General features: G+C 39.2%; 1 pseudogene; it reads right to left on the bottom strand.

Moving 5' to 3' along the window:
- Positions 1-4,075: 4,075 nt before the first annotated feature.
- The window catches only part of LOC128867192 (jerky protein homolog-like), a 57,628-nt pseudogene continuing 44,124 nt past the window's right edge, over positions 4,076-17,579 (bottom strand).

The following is a 17,579-nucleotide window of genomic DNA, read 5'->3' on the forward strand; positions in this document are numbered from 1 at the left end:
AAGTTCAGAGCGTGACCATCGTATAATTGTTCCTGCTGGCAGAGCGATCAGAGGTAAAAACAGAAATTGCTGGTAGTAGACCAGACTAAGGGTCGAAATCATGGTAGAACATTTGCCATCAATATAATTCGAACAAATAGAGGTCATACACGTATGTGTCGAAATATATTTGATCCACTATTATGTTTTGATTTGTTCATCACCGACGAAATAGTTGAAGAGATTGTTCGGTGGACAAATGTTGAAATCTCAATAAAACGTGGTGCCTTCATGACCAGTAGCACGTTCAAAGATACAACCTCTACAGAACTTCGAGCTTTGATTGGTATTCTAACCTTGAGTGCTGATGAGCTGTTTGATAGTTCCTTTTTGGGAACAAGGTATGTAAGAGTAATGAGCAGGGATCGTTTTGATTTCCGAATTAGATGTGTCAGGATGGATAATAAGTCTTTACGGCCCCTTATTCGGCAAGAAGATCCTTTTATTCCAGTCAGAAAAGTTTGAGATCTGTTTATAACTCAATGCAAACGGAACTATTCACCGAGAGAGCATGTCACAATCGATGAACAATTACTGGGATTTCTAGGAAGATGTCCATTTAGAATGCACATTCCCAATAAACCGAATAAATATAGCATCAAAATTATAATGCTGTGCGATACTGCAACTAAGTATATGTTGAATGCAATGCCATATATCGGAAGAGCCACAAATACCAATTGACTGCCGCTGGGAGAATATTATGTAAAAGAGTTATCTCGACCTATTCATGGCACAAATCGCAACATAACTCGTGATAATTGGTTCACCTCGCTACGTCTCGCAAAATCACTTCTTCAGGCACTGTACAAACTGACCTTTGCTGGCACTATAATATCTAATAAACGCGAGATTCCTGAAGAGTTGAAAAACACCCGATCTCGACCAATAGGCACATTAATGTTCTGTTACGATGAATGTTTGACACTAGTGTCATACAAGCCGAAGCCCTCGAAGATGGTGTATCTGTTATCACCGTGTGATGGAGAAGGTGTCATCAACCCAACAACCGGCAAGCCTGAAATAATAATTTATTACAATCAGACTAAGGGCGGCGTTGACACATTTGGTCAAATGTGCTCAACATCGTCCTGTTCGACAAAAACGAATAGATGGCCAATGACCATGTTTTATGGCACACTAAATAGAGCATTTATCAATTCATATGTCATTTACTGTCACAATGTTCTAACAAAACATGATAAGCCTTTGAATCGGAGAGAGTTCATGACAAAACTCAGTATTCAACTGACTGCACCGTGGATGACGCAAAGACTGGAAGCACCCACTTTGTCAAGGCATGTGCGAAGCAACATTGAAAATATGCTTCCAAAATCTGCTGTACAGGCTTCCACAAGTGATGAAGAAGAACCCTCAGCCAAAAAAAAGGCGTTATTGCAGTCTTAACTCGTCTAAAAAGAAAAGAATGTCAAAGATGACTTGTGCCAAATGCAAAAAGACAGTTTGTGGTGAACACGTCTTTCTACGTTTGTCGGGACTGTCTCTAAATTCTTTGTGATATTTTACGGGATTTGTTCCCATAAATCGAAGACTGTTGATTTTTGTTCATTTTTCATAGAGGTGTAGTGATTTAAGTTTAAAATTACTTAAAATATAAAAAAAACATAATATACATGTTTTTTATTTTTACAATAATGCCACACCTTTAAGATGTCTAGATTAACTTAAATAAATATCCATTGTTAGTATAAAATTGACGCCTTAGAAAAGCATGCGCCTCTGAAGCTTATGGTTATCTTTTACGTACGTTGTCATATGGTTATCCTTCTAGGGTTAAAATCTGCTATATAGCCGTTATTAAATATTTGAGTTTAAAACTTTATCTTAGATTGGCGACTGCATTATTTATAATCATAAATCACTGATATGTAGAACCTTAGCTTAGCATTTAGGGACTAATCACACTTTCCGCCACCTATACCCTCTCATACACAAATGATTAGAGGAAAGTTGTATGGGGTGCCTTCTAAGCGCTTTGATCACAGTGTGGATTACAGATGTAACACAATTGTCGAGCTCGAATAAACGGTTGTCAAACAAATTAAATAAATGATTAAGCAGATTTGTTGCTTATCTGGAAACCAAAATAAAAGTAGTGGCAGAGTGGCAATGCTTATATGTGTGCATGTTTGTATGTGGAATAGGATGGCTCAAAAAACATTTTTGTTTAAACTATCCCCAAAATGTGTTCCATGGGCTAACAAATGAGACATTTATTTTTTTTATTTTATTTTAATTTCATATTTACCCTTGCCGCCAATGCTTTGAAAATGATGGTTGAATTCTCAGGGCAAGAATGCGTTTTTTCGTAAATTTTGTATAAAATGTCTACAAATCGATATTATTTATTCTTCTCTCTTAATTTCTATTCAAAATTGGGCAAAAAATAATACCAAAAAAAAAAAATAACAGATATCATTTTTTTTTTAATTTTAACAATTTTTGAAAGTCCCTATAAAAACACTGTGCGGCAGCAAAAATTATGCACGAAAAAGTTTATATTTATTTTTTATATTTTATTATACAAGGTGGCGCAAAAGTAACATTGCGATGTTTTTTTGGCTCTAATTTAAAGTCGAGAATATGATGTCATGTAAATGGCCGCCGCCACAGTTGATTGCCATTTGAGCCCTTTTTATGGTATTTTCCATCAATTTGGCCAAAACTTCCGGCGATAGGTCCTCACATTCTTGACGGATATTGTCTTTAAGAGCTGCAAGAGTCTGAAGCTTGTTGACATAAACCCGCGACTTCAAAAAGCCCCACAAAAAGAAGTCTGGAGCGGTAAAATCAGGCGATCTTGCTGACCAGTGCAAATCGCCAAAACGGGAGATTAGGCGCCCGGGAAATGCATCCTTCAGCATATCGGTTGTGGCACGTGCAGTGTGTGCGGTTGCACCGTCCTGTTTTCCAATCACAATTCATCAAGTTGCCGCAAAAAGAACTCGTTGATCATTGCTCTGTAGCGCTCACCATTCACAGTAACCGTTTGGCCCGCGACGTCTTCGAAGAAAAAAAATCCGATGACTCCTCCAGCGAAAACAGCACACCATACAGTGACTTTGAGCGGGTGTAATGGCTCTTCGTGGGTTACACGCGGATTTTCAGTGCCCCAGAAGCGTAAATTTTGCTTATTTACGTACCCGCTAAGATGGAAATGGGCCTCATCACTCATGATTATTTTTGATGAAAAATCATCTTCCTCTTGGTGGTGATTAAGGATGGCTTGAGCATATGTTAGACGCGATTGGCGGTCAGCAGCTAACAGCTGATGCACCGTCTGGACTTTGTACGGAAACATTTTCAAATCTTGTACCAAAATTCGCTGTAAAGACCGTCGACTGATACCCATTTGCGTGGCTGATCGTCGTCTGGTCGATGTCGACGGCGCTTCCATGACATCCTCGGCTACAGCAGCAATATTCTCTGCAGAACGGCTACTCCGGGGTCTGCCACGCCTGGCAGCATCTCGTGTTGTGTCAGTCTCTTCGAGGCGAGCGGCTAAACGTCGCAGTGTTTCACCAGTAGGCGTTGGACGGCGAGGAAATCTGCGACGAAATTCACGTTGTGCCAAAGTCACCGATCGATTATTGGTCAAATAAATAGTCAGCAATATTCCGCGTTCTGGAGCAGTTTAGCGTAACATTGTTTATTAACGTGTATTTCGCATGTGTTTACTACACAAATGTCAAAACAGAACTGACATTAGGGGCCAATCGCAAAATTTATAGCATTTTCTGATAGGAGGATTACTTTAGCGCCACCTGTTACTAAGGAGATCGACGGTGTTGCTCATCAAGGTGCGAAGTTCAGCTTCCCATTTTTCTTTTAAAACCGCCAACGGAACATTATCTTCGGGATCATCATTGTTTACTGCAAAATTTAATATACTGTTCCAGCGCTTAGCTAATGTTGCTTCACTAACATAAAACCAAGCCGCATCCAAAAGATTTATAGCTGTTTTTAAGTAAATTTTTTTCAACGACTCGAGCAAATCAGACTTTGTTGCTGCTATTGAAGCTAGAAGGCTGTTTCTGTAATGCAACTTAGTGATTTTTATTGCATTCTGATCCATCGGTTGAATGGCGGGAGCAACGTTTGGTGGCATAAACATTGCCGAAATTTGCCCATTCTCCGTTGTCAGTTCAGCTTCATTTGGGTGAGAAGGAGCGTTGTCGATTAGAAGGAGAGCTTTAATTGGTAAGGCTTTCTCCTTTAAAAACGATGAAACCTTAAAAAACAACCAGTTAACCTTAAAAATCGGACAAAGCTTAAAAGGAATATTCACCTGTGGAACAAATGACTCATGAAACCATTGCTGGAAAATAGCCGACGTCATCCAGGTGGATTCCGAGCTCTTATAGTCGGTGGGACACTGAAAGTTTTTAAAGCAGCGTGGACTTCGCCTTTCCAATTACCAAAAGCTTAAGCTTGTGGGATCCATTGGCGTTTGAACAACATAAAAACGTGATACGCTGCTTCTCGCACTTTACCCCTAGGGCTCTCTTCTCCAAACTTGACGCGTACGTTTTCTCTGGCAAAAGTCTCCAGAATAACCCCGACTCATCGGCATTATTTTAGCTTTAAGTTTTTCTTTAAACGGATCCACTAGCTGAGGTTGCGAAGACAGTTTTTCGCCTGATATCTTAAGAAGACGAATACCGTAGCTCTTTTTGAATCCTTGGAGCCATCCATCACTAGCGAAGAAGTTTGCTTCATTTTCTTTAAATTTTGTATGCATTGTTTTTGCCTTTTCTTTCAACATTAGAGCACTTACTGGGCAGTTTTTATCTCGCATTCGGATAAATCAACGATAAAGAGCTCTCTCCATTTTGGGCAACTCTGAAGAACGCAGTGTTTTTCTATTTCCAGGTCCACAATACGTGTTGTTTACACATTTTAAAATAACTTGCTTTTTCGCTTTAATGTTACAAATTGTTGATTTAGCAACATTATATTTCTTTGCTAAAATCGTCACAGATGAGCCTTTAAAAAAAAAACCGAGAATTTTAGCCTTTTGTTTTTTAATGTCAAGCACACAGGTTTTTTAGAACTCATTTTCACCAGAAAACATAGTAATCAATGCACAAAAATGTCTGTTCACGTTTTGGGGTGTTCACGCTTTAGAGCGTTCACGTTATCGAGCGTGCGCTGTACGCACTCTATGATATTCAGATGTAGGTACATGTCACGAAAGAGTATTTATCCAATCATTAAAAAAAAATATTTGCTTATTTTACGCCAGGACAAATATGCTACAATAATGTCCTTTGAAAAATGTATCCTTAAATATTCTTGAATTGTTGCAATGCATTGTTTTGAAAAAAAATAAAAATAAAAAATATATATTTATGTAGTAATACATACACCAACTTCGTTATTCTTGTTGTTTTTTGTTTTTCTTTTTTACTGCATACATATATTTTTAAAATTTTTTCATAAGAAACAAAATAAACATAGTTGAACTTTGCTTCTAGAAATAAAGTATACGCAATGGATGCTATAAAAAAATTTATATTTGCTCAGACGAGCAGTACTAGGTGTATACCTACGAAATGAGACTTTCAGCTATTAGTTCATAAATGTCGCTAGGAGTATTTTTAAGCCTTCCCAAATGTATTGTTTTTTTTTTTTCGTCTGTCATCTGTCAACAATATTCAGTTCATTGTTTGTTACGTTTTATACAACAATGCATTTTTGTTGCTCTTAAAAATGCCGAATTTCGTGCCTTCAAACTACGATTTGCGGACATCGTGAAACCACTTGTGAAATGCTGCTCTCAAAAGGAAGTCTTCTCTGCATCGAATCGTTACGGGTGATGAAAAATGGGTGTATTTTTCCAATCCCAAGCGTAAACGATCGTATTGTCGGCCCGGCCACAAGCCAAAAACAACGGCCAAACCAAATCGTTTCGGCCACATCGAACAAGAGCAACCCGGGAATTGGTGAAGACGTACGATAGGTTTGCGGCCAAAGACGGCCAATGTTTTTGGCGCAGCATCCACGAATTGCCTGAGAGATGGGAAAAATCTGTCGCTAGCGATGGCTATTATTTTGAAGATTAAATTTGAAACCATTTTTTGTTAATAAACGTTTGAAATTGAAAAAAAAGTGGTAAACGAATTTTGTTTTTCAAAGCTAAATGTATCTCATTTCGTTGCCTATCCATATTAGTAGTCTCGAATGAGTAGAAGTATTTAAAGCAATTTTTTCAAAACTTTTGTTTTTTTGCTGTTTTTGTATATCCTTATTCACTCCGCCCGGGAGCACAGAGCCTCTACAAGAGGCGGTTCTGTGCTGTTGTTTTTCCACCGTCCCATGTGAGGTCGGCATCTGCAAACTCGCGCAACATCGACCTTCTCCAAGCATACTTTGGCCGAGCGCGATCTCTGCGCCCTGGCGGATTCCATGCCAGTGCCATTCTCGTGATGCTATCTGGTGGTTTTCTAGGCGTATGACCTATCCATCGACACTTTCTGCGTTTGATTTGACTGAGGATAGCTTTCTCATTCGTTGATTTCTACGTTTACAGCACGTCGTTGCTGATAGTGTTCGGCCAGAATATTATATTGGTGATGAGGAGGCATTTGTCGATGAAAGATTGGGAGTCTTGAGGTGAAAAGGAAAATAGAAGTATGGAAAAAGAAAAGGAATTGTGCTCGCAGGTATAAGAAATTGTAAAGCTGGCATTAATGCGGAGCAAACGATGACACCACTCATCAAGCCATGCGAAAAAGAAAAGGAAAGAATAGTCCTTCGGCGTTCGAGGGACTTAAGGTTAATCAAAAGAAGGCGGGAATTATACGCTGAGATTTGAGTAGGGAAATTTTGAAAAGAAAGGGCATATTTAAGGAAAACCTTTTGCTTACGCGCAATTCCATCAAAAACCAATTTATGATGAGTGCTCCAGATGAATGCTGCAGGTTCAAGCTTTGGACGAACGAAAGATGAAAGTATAGTAATTTCAGTGTGAAATTAGAACTACAAGTATGATATTTCGACGAATAAAGCCCAACGCAGCATATGGTTTGGATATGATAAAATTGATGTGGTTACTGAATAAAAAAGCAGCATTGAAGATTACACCAAAGCCTTTGATTTCGTCAACAAACTGAAAGGGAGTATCGGAAGTTCTGTACATCGTTACGTAGTTTCTTTCCTTGGTTTATTTGCGTGTTCGCGTTCGAACGTAAGCGATCGTACAAAAGTGTATACCTAAAGGGTGATCCAATTGATATTGGATTTTAAATTCATATATATATAATTGGCGCCTGGTGTACGGCCGAGATCCTCCTCCTATTTGTGGTGTGCGTCTTGATGTTGTTCCACAAATGGAGGGACCTACAGTTGCAAGCCGACTCCGAACGGCAGATATTTTTTATGAGGAGCTTTTTCATGGCAGAAATTCACTCGGAGGTTTGCCTTTGCCTGCCGAGGAGCGAACGCTATTAGGAAAAACTTGTTCTTAATTTTTTGATCTTTCACCGAGATTCGAACCTACGTTCTCTCTCTGAATTCCGAATGGTAGTCACGCACCAACCCATTCGGCCACGGCGACCGCCTAAAATTCGGATTGATTGGGCAATCTTTATTATTTTTGTGTAGAACCGTTCATGATATTTATTTTTTATAAATAATCCCTTTCAAATGTTGGCCACAACTGCGCCGTAATTCGGAAAACCGTAAACATCAATTTTGGATCACTCGCTGGAAAACTTCGGTCGTTACCTCGTGAATAACCTTAGTACTGTAGGCCTCAGTAATGTCTCAATCGAAGCATTTGTATCCACAAAGCATTTAGACTTTACATATCCCCATAAATGAAAGCTCAAATTTGGGATATCCCACGATCTTGGTGGCCAATCCAGTGGTTCGAGGCGAGAGTTAAATTGCTCAACGAAACGACGACGCAGTAAATCCATTTTTTTCACGCGCTGTATATCAAGTAGCCTCGTCTTGTGCGAACCAAATGTTGTGGAAATCATAGGCTTTAATTTCCGCCAGCAAAAAGTCGTTTATTATGGCGCGATAGCGTTCGCCTGTTACATTGGCCCAAGCCTCGTCTTTGAAGAATATTGGGCCGATGATTCCTCCAGCCCATAGGTCGCACCAAACGGTTGTTTTCAATAGATGGAATGGCTAATGTAAAGTAAATCTTAAATGAATTTGGGTTGCTCTTCAGTCTACATACGGCAATTTTATGATACTTAGTGACGTGGTCATTCAACCAAAAACGGACTTCATCGCTGAACATCGGTAAGTTGGCCTGAGCGCGCGAAGAAATCTTTTCACAGAACGTCGATTTTCGTAATAGAATTCTACGATTTGTAGACGTTGTTGAGACGCAAATCTTTCCATGATGAAATGTCAATAAATACTGAAAGAATTATATATTTAGTTTGACAGTAGTTACGCGTGAGCTGTCAAAAAACTCTATTGGAAAAATTATATCCAATCTGATCAACCTTTTTAAAGGGTGGTTAAGTTTCAAGGGCCGGTGTTAATTTTGAATAAAATACAATTTTTTTAAGAAATTATTGTCATTTCTCTTTATTATGATAATACTGGAATAGCTCAATTACGTATGGAAGAAAATATGGGCCAAATGGCCACCGCGGTCTCGGCGGTACACCTCCATCCGATGGTACAAATTTTCGATGACGCTGAGGCATAATTGAGGTTCTATGCCGTTAATCTGCCGAATTATCTCATCCTTTAGCTCTTAAATTGTTGCTGGCTTATCGACGCACACCTTTTCTTTCAAATAACCCCAAAGAAAGAAGTCAAACGGTGTCAAATCACATGATCTTGGCGGCCAATTGACATCGCCGCGTCGTGAGATTATTCGACCATCAAATTTTTCGCGCAAAAGAGCCATTGTTTCGTTAGTTGTGTGACAAGTGGCACCATCCTGTTGAAACCACATATCGTCCACATCCATATCTTCCAATCAGGGCCATAAAGAGTTCGTTATCATCTCACGATAGCGAACACTATTCACAGTAACTGCCTGACCGGACTCATTTTGGAAAAGATACGGCCCATTGATGCCGTCGGCCCATAAACCGCACCAAACAGTCACTCTTTATGGGTGCATCGGTATTGGTTTTTCGGCAATCACTCTCTTGGATTATCTTTCGCCCAAATGCGGTAATTCTGCTTATTGACGAATGAACTGAGGTGAAAATGTGCCTCATCACTGAAGATGATTTTCTTCGAAGTGCGCGATATGCATTTTGTTTTGAACGCCCGTTTTCATTATAAGCCTGAATAACTTTGACGCGTTGCTTGATTACGTATCTTTCTATGGTTCAAATTGAGTTAGTCTGAAATTGAAAAATGTCCAATGAAATGGAGAAAAAACTTGACCTTAGGTGTGGTTAACATTCAACATCGGCCCTTAAATTTAACCACCCTTTAATTAAAAACTTGCGAAAGTAATCTTTTTATTTATTAGTTTCGATTTTTGTCCCATGGAAAATTTTTTTTAAATCACGCATTGGGTATGCCATACATTCTTTTGGATAACATGCGGGGAAAGCATTTGAAGAGAATTCAAGAGATGAGATTAAATCATATAATTAGTTTTTTGGGCCATCTTAATGCGTACATTTTGTTTTTTAATTTTGTTTTGTTTTTTTAAATTTTTTTTTTGTTTTTTTAATGTTTTTTATATATTTGCTTGCTGTTTTTTTATGTCATTTTATTTATTTTTTGATTTATTTTTTTTTTGTTTTTTTTTTTTTTGGTTTTGACTACCAAAATATTAAGAGGATAATCGCATATGCGCTGCCATAAATATTTGTTCATATTTCATCTGCATCGGTGTATTTTCGGCAGCAACTTTCGGTGGATTGTAAACTCTAACAGCTAATCCAAGCTACTTTCGCTCAACCCTTTCGAAATTCAGTTTATCACTATTTAAATATCACTAATTTGACATTGAGTTATTGCATTGGCAGCAACAAAGCAATGGCGCGTGAGTTCATCATTTTCACACAAATAAGCACGTACAAACGGACATACCGCAGGGCAAACGAAAGCTACAGAGGTCGGAGTTAGGGTTTAGTACGTAGGTGTACTGTTTCGCAAGTCCAGTTTAGTAGTAATACTGACTGTGCGTGGTCCCGAATGAGGTGCACCTTTAGCGATCAGTATGAATCGTGCATGCCGTCTGTATTGACGGTATCTATGTAAGATTCCCCCTTCGGATAAAAAAAAAAAAAAAAAAAAAAAAAAAAAAAAAAAAACGGACATACATATTTATATGAACTTACAATATATATGTACACTTACATATGTACATACCCATGCATGTATTAGGTGTGACTAATTCTATTAGTAAATACAGTAAAAATCTGATTGAAGTGCAGCGCTAACTAAGGAGTGATAACTAAGGGCGCGTATGCAGCTACTGCATTGAAGATATGCGTGTGTGTGTGTGTGTATGTATGAGTGCATTTATATATTTTATTGCGTATGTATGACATGTTCATAAGCATGTATGTACGGGTGTACACACTCAGGCGCATAAATCTATAGGATTTCTACACATAAATAATGATGGCCTGCACTTTTCCTTCTAAGCATTTTGATTTATTCCCCAAGGCAAATGCGATTTTGTAATGCTTTTTAGTTATGCACAAACACAGCGATAGAGCGAGTGACACAAGCATAAACATGAGCACATACACGCATACATACATATGTGCATGCAAGCGTTTGAGCGATAGTATTTAAGAAAACAATTTATTGAAATTTGGTTGGTTGTTGGTTGAATGCTAGGCATTGGGCTGCAACTATGCATATAAAAAAGCATACAAACATGCATATACACACACACACATCCACATGCAAGTATGAACTTAGCTGCTTAAATAGAAAGACGAACAGTTTATTTGTCAGTGGCCACTGAAAAAGCACTACTCTGAAGGTTCAATTATACACATACATATATATGCATATGTGTGTGTGTAAAGTTATAGCAAATGCTAGCGCGCTTGAGCGCTCATCACAAAGTGAACGGCTTCTAAGTGGGATTAAAAAATTTCAGTTGCGGTTACGCCGCGCGCGGCATGCGACCAAAATCCAAGCGCAACCAAAGGCAGCTGCTCCACCGCAAGTGGATGGCCAAAAGGCCTGTACATGTATGCACACACATACACATACACGCCCGTTTGCGGTGCTTAGTTACGTGTAAGTTGTGCGCATTTCCCCCCCAATTAAAATGCATTTCTTACTGTTGCGCTGAAAAGGTTGCCAAGCGCGCTAACTAACTGCGCGCCGCGCCGCCTGCTGACTTCCGGCTGCCGCTTGCTGCTTGCCGTTTGCGCCGTTGCTCATGCGCGCTGGGCCATTTTCTCCTTTATTCGGTGCTTTTCTCGCTAATGAAAATTGATTTGCTACAATTTCATTTTTGTTGATTTAGCGGCAATGATGCGGCAAGTCAGGCCGTCACAGCAGCAGCAGCAGCAACAACAGCGAATAGGCGCATGTACCTTTAAATGCATGATTGTGTGTGTACTCGCAGGCACTTATGTTGTTGTTTTTGTTGTTAGCAAATGCACTAAAAGCTTTGCGCGCGGCAATCGACAAAGCTAACTAACAACTCCCGTTACGCCGACCAACAACCGTTGTCGCGCGTGTGTCATGCCGCTTTCTGCACTGCCTCGCACATCTTACCGCTGCCGCATCGCGTGCCACATTTGGGCACTTGGTGGCGGCACATGTCAAAGTGACCAACTTAAAATTGGAAAATTTTCTCCAATTCGCTTTTTCTTTCGCTTAGTTGTGTAAAATCCTCTTCGCGGAAAAGCTGTGCTATGCACCGTTAAAGCTATCCGATTGTTTTTCTATAGACAATTTTCTTGTTTTTTAGTTTTTGTTGGTGCCATTTGCGCTGTTGACATGTGACGCCTGTGATCATGAACAAAAACCACTTACAACAACCATAAGCACACACGTATGTACACATACTCACATACATGCATACTCACACACACTTGCACTCGGATCAGCGGCTGATGCCACCGTAAAGGCTAATATTACTGGTTGTATTATTGTTGTTGTTGTTGCTGCTGCTTAATGTTTATTTGTTAGCGCGTGTATTTACGCTATAATCGTCATGTTATCTGTTAATTAAATTAAATGTAATTGTTCATGCAACGAAATTACAAAATTAATCGGCAAACTTTCAAAGTACTGATTTTCACATTTTCTATGCCGTCAAGTAGCCCTTTCTGGCGTTATTATTAATATTTTATTGATTTAAAAAAAATCATGCTTTTTATTACTGCTACCGCTCTATAGTTTCTCCTTGAGAATAGTATTAAAAATTTTCATATTCATACAGTGGCACTCACAATAATAGCAGTGCGACATAGCAAAGCCTTGATTTTATTTGTTTAATGTCAAAAAAAAACCGTATAATCAAAAGTTCTAAACATTTTACAAAATCTAAAAAAAATTTAAAAAATTTCACAAAAACTGGTTAGCTAAAATTTTTAGGAAACATTTTTTTTTTTAAATATTGTACAACTTTAAAGTAGCCAAAAATGCGCGTTAAATTGCGATTATTTTTTTTTGTATTTTATATATTGTACAATAGTTCGCACTATATCAGAGGTTGAGTTCGAATCGAACGAACTACACTCAAACATAACATCTGCGTTTCACGAAAGTTGTCCAGTAAAAGTGAAAAGCCACAAAGAAATGTTCCTTGGTGGAATAGTACACTTTCCAACCTGCGTAAAGAAACAAGAACTTTATGGAATAGAGCTAAAGTAACGGGGGATTGGTCCTCCTACTCAACAGCTCTAACCAACTACAACAAAGAATTGAGGAAACCTAAAAGGGCTACTTGGAGGAATCATTGTGAAAAGATTTGTAGTCTTCCGAATGCTATTCATATTCAAAAAGCTCTACTAAAAGATCACTCAAACGGCATTAGTACCCTGAAAAAGCCAGATGGAAACTACACAAGGAGTCCAGAGGAAACCTGTCAACTTTTGCTGGACACTCATTTCCCTGGATCACTTGTGCTAAACGAGATCTCTGTGCCGGCAGAAACTACTACATCTGCGAGTGCTGAGAACTTAAAACTAGCAAACAAGCTATTGCCTGAAAAGCGGGTACAATGGGCGATATCAACATTCAGCCCATACAAATCTACTGGACCTGATGGGATATTCCCCAGTCTTTTACAGCAGGGTGCACACCATATTATCCCTAATTTGACCAGACTATACAAAGCAAGCTTACTGCTAGGATATTTACCTACAAAATGGGCTTAGGTTAAGGTTGTATTTATTCCAAAGGTAGGGAAAAAACCCGAACAATTGCCTGAATCATACAGACCAATTAGTCTCAGCTCATTTTTCCTTAAAACAATGGAAAAGATAGTTGATCAGTATATTAGGGAAAACAATCTAGCTAACTTCCCACTGCATCGACTTCAATTTGCCTATCAACAAGGAAAAACCACTGAGATTGCAATACACAGCCTGGTAACAGTTATTGAAAAGGCTATTGAGTCCAAACAGATAGCTCTATGTGCATTTATTGACATATCAGGGGCTTTTGATAACATCTCCTATGAGGCAATCTATAATGCCCTATATCTAAAGGAGGTACCTGAACCCATCACTAGATGGATAATATTCATGCTGAAATCTAGGACGATCAGCACCGAACTAGGAGGAACAATCAAATCTATCAAAGCCACAAGAGGTTGCCCTCAAGGTGGCGTACTCTCTCCTCTTCTGTGGACTCTAGTTATAGATGAACTTCTCCACAAACTGAATAACCTAGGATTTCACACTCAGGGTTACGCTGATGACCTAGTAGTTTATGTATTAGGGTGGCATGAGGAAACCATTTCGGATCGCATGCAGCAATCCCTTAAAATAATAAACAAATGGTGCACGGAAAAAGGGCTCTCCATTAACGCATCTAAAACAGCACTTGTACCGTTTACTAGGAGAAGGAACATAAATCTCAAATGTCTGACCCTTAATGGAACAACACTTCAACTCTCGACAGAAGCGAACTATCTTGGCGTCAGTCTTGACAAAACGCTTACGTGGAATTCCCATATTGAGAGAGTTACTTCAAAAGCCACAAGGGCATTCTTTGCCTGCACAAGGCTTTTTGGTAAGACATAGGGACTAAACCCTAGAATGATCTTCTGGACATTCACCACAGTTGTGAAACCCATAGTCACTTATGCATCCTTAGCATGGTGGCCCAAGGTCAAGCAAAGAAAGGCGGCAAACGAATTAAGCAAACTGCATCGCCTGATATGTGTTGGTATTACAGGGGCTATGAAAACATGTCCTACTGATGCATTGGGTGTGCTCCTGAACATACCACCGCTTCCAATCTTGATTGAAAGGGAAGCTCGCTCGAGGGCCTTAAGATTAAAAGGTATATCTGAACTTAAAAGTGGGGATATGACAGGACATTTAAAGATCTTAGAAGACTTCCTACATAGTCCCATTCTTCATAGGGATGATATACTATCACCCAAACCAATACTCTTCAGGAACTTCCAAGTTATAATTAATGAACGCACAGACTAGAGAACTAATTCGATCACTTTCAAACCTGGCTCTCAGCTATGGTTTACTGATGGGTCCAAATTGGAAAATGGTAGAACAGGGGCAGCAATCAATGGGCCTAAATTCAAAAATCGATTCCGATGGAACTCAACAACCCAACAATATTCCAGGCAGAAATACATGCCATTGTAATATGTGAAGAGAAGAGAATACCTTAGCAGGAAAATGAGAGGTACTCACATCTACATACTTTCAGATCGCCAAGCGGCTCTAAAAGCCCTTCTATCAACAACTGTCACCTCTAAATTGGTAAATGATTGCCTAAACCTTCTCAACACGTTAGGAAACCTCAACATAGTAACACTAGGCTGGATTCCGGGACATGAAGGGCATGAGGGAAATGAAATGGGTGATGACCTTGCAAAACAAGGAGCAAATATGCAACTTACTGGTTCTGAGCCTTTCTGTGGACTCACAAAAAGCCACATTAATGAATTCCTTGGGAAATGGGAAGTAAGGAAATTTGCTGCACACTGGCTAAACTGTGCCGGTCAGCGTCAAGCCAAACTATTCCTAAGGTCCAACAAAGGAATATCTGACAAGCTACTCTCACTAAGCATCTTAACAGGATATCTTACAGGTCACTGCAGCCTGAGGTATCTAAATAATATTGGTCTATCTAAGACCAATGTCTGCCGCTTTTGCGAAATGGACATAGAAAGCTCAGAAACTGCGCTTTGTGAATGTCCTGCGTTGGGCAGACAGAGACTTCAGCACCTTGGTGGTATCGCAGTATCTCCATGCAATCTTTGGAACAACAAACCTAAAATTGAGCTAAAATTTTTAAAAAGCCTAAAACTCTAGAGTTACAAAAATAGGCCTTTCACAATGGATCAGCTCTGGTCGCAGTGCGTAATGGCCTTCTAATAATAATAATAGTTCGCACTACAACAAAAACCGTAGACCAAAGTTCTAAACTTTTGATAAAGTCTAAAAAAATGTAAAAAATTTCCACAAAAATTTATAGTTAAAATTTTTAGAAAAAAAAATTTTTTTTTATTGTATAATAGTTTGCAAGTTTAAAGTGGCCAAAAATTTGAATTAATTTGCGAATTTTGTTTTTTTTTTCCTTTTTTGGATTTTATGTATCATAGTTTGCACTATAAAAAGAACCGTATAATCCAAAGTTCTGAACTTTTTACAAACCTTAAAAAATTTTCGTCGAAACTTTTAGTTAAAATTTTTAGAAATTTTTTATTTTTTTGTTATTCTGCATGTGGCCAGAAATTTGCGTTATTTTTGAATTTTTTGTCTTGCTTTTTGTTTTGTTGGCTTTTTTGTTGACGATTATAGCATTTTCAGCCATACAACGAATGCTGAATTTTGTTTTTTAATGAAAGAATACAGGGTTTAATTGAAAAGTAATGAGCCTTCCCGCGCGGAGCGTCTGCCAAGCGATCAACCGAATCGGCTTGTGGGGGAAAATGATCGTTGGATCTTCCCCTTCAACTAGGAACCGGTCCCATTTCGCTGGCAACAGCGGCGCAGTCAACATCGCTCCGCGCGTGAAACCTGTTTTAAAAGTGTGTAAGGATTTTGCAGTGGCGAAAATGCAGCGATCGTTGGAGCACCGTTACTCGATCAAATTGTGTGTAAAACTAAACACAACGATTACCGAAACCATTGGGCTACTGAAGGAGGCTTATGGGGACCAATCTCTGTCCAGTGCCCAGGTAAAACGGTGGCACAAGTCGTTCAAGCAAGGCCAGGAGAACGTCGAAGACAAACAGCGATCTGGAGGGCCTTCAACAGACGAAGATGTGAACCGGGTTCGTGAATTTTTGAACATTGACCGTCGTGCTAGTCTACGTTAACAATTGGACCCTTCATCACCACAATGCGCCGGCGCACACCACCTGCCTCTGCACCTCTGCATTGTCCAAGATGGGGGTTCCGGTGTTCCCCACCCTCCCTACAGCCCTGACCTATCCCCTCCGGACTTCTTCTTGTTCCCGCGCCTGAAAAGAAAAATGAAAGGGAGGCGTTCCAAAAAACTGTGACAGCCGAATTGAACGCGATTCCGGCGCATGAGTTTAAAAAATGTTTCCTGCAGTGGAAGGGCCGCTACCAGCGGTGTATTGACGCTCAAGGGTCCTATTTTGAAGAATATTAGTTGTATAAGCCAAAAGGTTTAACAAAACTGCTTAAAAGATAAGGTTCATTACTTTACAATCAAGCCCCGTATGTGCGACACATTCCCGCTATGTCATACTACTTTTATTGGGAGCGCCACTGTATGTATGTATTAATATAGCATATACTTTTATATGCACGTTTGTTATTTCACGAAAATTTCATGGCGGTAATTCTTTCAATTATCCATAAAACTGTAGTAGATAATTCTCAAATATTAAGTTACGCTTAAACTCGATATTTTCGCATAAAAAGCTTGTCGAAATTTCATTTCAGTTTGTCAGGGTTGCATTGGTCAAGCTGAGCACCGCCAAGCACCGCCAACACTCATAAAGTTGACTGATTATAATAAGTATTGGAATCGATAAGAAATTCTACAGGACTTCTGTTTGCAGCACTTCGTTTCAACGAAAATTAATTTAATCATATTGTGAGAGACAAATCCTCCTTAAAATGTCTTCTCAATAATCTATATTAGGATTAAACTTACATTTAAAGAGTTTAAAACCTTAATTTGCCAGATATGGCAACACTAGTGGTAGATACCTATGAAATGACACATTTTTTTCAATTTCAAACGTTTATTAACAAAAAATGGTTACAAATTTAATCTTCAAAATAATAGCCATCGCTAGCGACACATTTTCCCATCTCTCGGGCAATTTGTGGATGTCGCGCCAAAAAAATTGGCTGTCTTTGGCCACAAACCAATCCATGACCCATTTTTTGGCTTCTTCGTGAGAATTCAAGCGGTGCTCGTGGCCCATC

This window comes from Anastrepha ludens, chromosome 6 (genome assembly GCF_028408465.1).
Source record: "Anastrepha ludens isolate Willacy chromosome 6, idAnaLude1.1, whole genome shotgun sequence".
In the NCBI taxonomy this organism is placed as follows: Eukaryota; Metazoa; Arthropoda; class Insecta; order Diptera; family Tephritidae; genus Anastrepha; species Anastrepha ludens.